We start from the raw sequence: 3,888 nt of genomic DNA, 5'->3' as shown, positions 1-3,888 counted from the left end.
TTGCCCATGAAATACAGTGTGAGCCCTCTTCAGCAAATTCCTTGATGACAAAAACTTAGAGAAATTAAATAAAGAGCTTAGAAATGAAGGCTCCGCACTGGTGGTGAGCCTTGAACTGATTTATACATAAAACAAATTCTAAACAACTTTGGGAATTATGGTTACAGAATACAAATACTTGAAATAGGAAGAAGAATGAAATTGCTAATGCATTCATCTAGCCCTGAAGGTAAGCACTTGACACTACCTAAAATCATATTGTGTTTTTAATGAGATGTAATGATTCTACACTGAGTGTTTGATTCGGTATCTTCCCTGGTATCTTCATGTCAGATTGGTAATGTGCTGACATCTTAACAAGGTTTGAGGGAGGTTCATCTCACACGTAGCATGAAAACCCAATTATCATGCTCTGAACCACAAAAGAATGTGGAAGACTATAGAAGAATCTTTTGTTGGGAAATATCTTATGGAGTGAAGAAACATTTATGTGAGGATGAAGTGATCTCACTGGTTTTACTTCAGTTTATTTTTCTTCTATTAAATTTGGATAAGTTACGTTTAATCCTTTTATTGAAAAATACATTATTTGGTTTTTACAAAAGTGTGAATGTTAATGATTATTCACGTGTGATGGGATTTGAGTATTTTACTTTCATCTTTCTCATCTTTGCCTTTTCTGTATTAATTAAATTATTTATGTGTCATATGTAATTTTTACAGAAAGTAAATTTAATTTTATATAATTAAAAAAATCAAGTCAAATATTACCCCACCCAAAGGTTCCAGTCCAGAGAATTTTATTGGTGAAATCTGTAACAACTTCAAGGAGCTGTATTTACTTTGTTTGAAAGAACAGAGAGGTAGAAAATGTCCAACCTGTTTTACAACATATCGTTGATACCAAACCAAGACAATTAACTACCAAAAAAAAGATATATCAATCGCTTTGAATATAGACGCAACAATGATAAGTAAAATCTTTTCAGGTGGCCACACCCTTTCAAATCCAGCCATGTGGGTGTGGATGTGGGGGTTGGGGTGACAGAGGAGCTGTGTGGACATTGAGAGCCTAGCATACTTTTGCATGGAAGCCATGGAGATGTTCTCCTCCCCTGTCTCTGACACCCTGATTAACCTCTACTAGACTGAGGAAAATAGAGGCCCAGGGGTACTAAAGAGGTCCCAGGGATGGACAGAAACTAAATTGGACTGCTTGGGTTCAAATTGTGGTGTCTTAACTATCACCAGCCTTCTTCAAGAGAGGCTACTGCCATGGGTTGCTAAGATGGCATAACAAGGGTAAGGCAGTGGAAGAAATCCAACCACAGTATAGGTAATAAGGAATGCATTGCCTGTGGACAGTTTTGGAAACAACAGTAAAGACAGCCAAGAATTAGTCTGCTTTATGTTATCACCATGAGTCTGTAGTTTCAAACAATGTCAGTGATAAAATGCTCCTTTGTGAAAAAAATCAGTTCCTTCCAGGTTTACATTTTTAAACAAGATTTCAAAAATTGTATTTATTTGTTTATGTGAATTCACAGATGACAAAGTGCATATACTTATGGTGGGCAATGTGATGGTTTGATATATGTATTAAATACAGAATGTTTGAATCAAGCTAATGAACATATCCATCACCTCACAAACTTACTATTTTTGTGATGAAAACATTTAAAATCTACTCTCTTAGCAATTTTCAAGTATACTATACATTATTACTAATTATAGTTGCCATGCTACATAACAGATCTCCAGAACTCATTCCTCTAGTCCAACTAAAACTTCGTACACTTTGACCAACATTTTCCCATTTCCCCAGCCCCTGGTAGCCACAATTTCATTACCTATTCTTTAATAAATGTTGTGCTTTAAATGAAGTTAATTTCAGAGATCTCTCAGTTATACAGTCAGCCCTCAACATCTGCAGAATTAGCTACATGGGATTCTTTTCTTTTTTATTTATTTATTTTTTGAGACAGAGTTTCGCTCTTGTTGCCCAGCCTGAAGTGCAATGGCGCAATCTCAGCTCACTACAACCTCTGCCTCCTGGATTCAAGAGATTCTCCTGCCTCAGCTTCCTGAGTAGCTGGGATTACAGGCATGCACCACCACGCTGGGCTAATTTTTGTATTTTTAGTAGAGACGGGGTTTTACCATGTTGCCCACACTGGTCTCGAACTCCTGACCTCATGTGATCCATCCGCCCCATGGGATTCTTTTCTAGAGTAATGCTGTACTGGTTTGGAAAAGTTTGAGTTTGCTTCAGGAGCTGTTTGTGTCACCAACCTCAATGGCACCACACATTCTGTGTTTAAGCTACAAGTTAGAAATAAACAATGATGGTACAATGATTATAATAACAAAGGAAATTTATGTTATTCCAATTCTATCAATCCATGTGATTTCTTGGACTTTTTATTTGGATTTAAAATTTGGATAGCCATATGTAGAAGAATAAAACTGTACACTTATCTCTCACTGTATACAAAAATTAATTCAAGATTCATTAAAGAATTAAATGTAAGACCTAAAATTATAAAAAATTGTAGAAGGAAACCTAGGAAAAACAATTCTAGCCAATGGTCTATGCAAAGAATTCATGACTAACAGCACAAAGGCAAATGCAGCAAAAACAAAAATGGACAAATTTAACTCAACTAAAAAGCTTCTGCACAGCATAAGAAATAACACAGTGAACAGACAGCCCACAGAATGGGGGAAAATACTTGCAAATCATACCTCTGACAAAGGACTAATATCCAGAACCTAAAAGAAATTCAAGGGGGGGCGGTTCCAAGATGGCCGAATAGGAACAGCTCCAGTCTATAGCTCTCAGTGTGAGCGACGCAGAAGACGGGTGATTTCTGCATTTCCAGCTGAGCAAATGGCACACCAGGAGATTATATCCCACGCCTGGCTCGGAGGCTCCTACGCCCACGGAACCTTGCTCATTGCTAGCACAGCAGTCTGAGATCTAACGGCAACACAGCAGCGAGGCTGGGGAAGGGCGCCCGCCATTGCTGAGGCTTGAGCAGGTAAACAAAGCCGCCTGGAAGCTCGAACTGGGTGGAGCCCACCGCAGCTCAAGGGGACCTGCCTGCCTCTGTAGACTCCACCTCTGGGGGCACAGCATAGCTGAACAAAAGGCAGCAGAAACCTCTGCAGACTTAAATGTCCCTGTCTGATAGCTTGGAAGAGAGTAGTGGTTCTCCCAGCACAGAGCTTGAGATCTGAGAATGGACAGACTGCCTCCTCAAGTGGGTCCCTGACCCCTGAGTAGCCTAACTGGGAGGCATCCCCAAATAGCGGCAGACTGACACCTCACATGGCTGGGTACCCCTCTGAGATGAAACTTCCAGAGGAACGATCAGGCAGCAACATTTGCTGTTCACCAATATTTGCTGTTCAGCAGCCTCTGCTGCTGATATCCAGGCAAACAGGGTCTGGAGTGGACCTCCAGCAAACTCCAACAGACCTGCAGCTGAGGGTCCTGACTGTTAGAAGGAAAACTAACAAACAGAAAGGACATCCACACCAAAACCCCATCTGTATGTCACCATCATCAAAGACCAAAGGTAGATAAAACCACAAAGATGGGGAAAAAACAGAGCAGAAAAACTGAAAATTCTAAAAATCAGAGCGCCTCTCCTCCTCCAAAGGAATGCAGCTCCTCATCAGCAACAGAACAAAGCTGGACAGAGAATGACTTTGACGAGTTGAGAGAAGAAGTCTTCAGATGATCAAACTTCTCTGAGCTAAAGGAGGAAGTTCAAACCCATGGCAAAGAAGTTAAAAACCTTGAAAAAAGATTAAACTAATGGCTAACTGAATAACCAATGCAGAGAAGTCCTTAAAGGACCTGATGGAGCTGAAAACCATGGC

At 40.0% G+C, this 3,888-nt stretch overlaps 1 non-coding gene across 1 annotated transcript; it reads right to left on the bottom strand.

Annotated features, from left to right (window-relative positions):
* Positions 1 to 327: 327 nt before the first annotated feature.
* Positions 328 to 429, bottom strand: LOC129056849 (small nucleolar RNA U13). The gene has a single exon (XR_008521441.1). It is a non-coding gene; the product is annotated as a small nucleolar RNA U13 (small nucleolar RNA).
* Between the last annotated feature and the right edge of the window lie 3,459 nt (positions 430 to 3,888).

Source organism: Pongo abelii, chromosome 14, assembly GCF_028885655.2.
Source record: "Pongo abelii isolate AG06213 chromosome 14, NHGRI_mPonAbe1-v2.0_pri, whole genome shotgun sequence".
Taxonomy (NCBI): domain Eukaryota; kingdom Metazoa; phylum Chordata; class Mammalia; order Primates; family Hominidae; genus Pongo; species Pongo abelii.
Note: the sequence above shows the minus strand (reverse complement) of the source record. Positions and strands in the feature narration are given on the sequence as shown.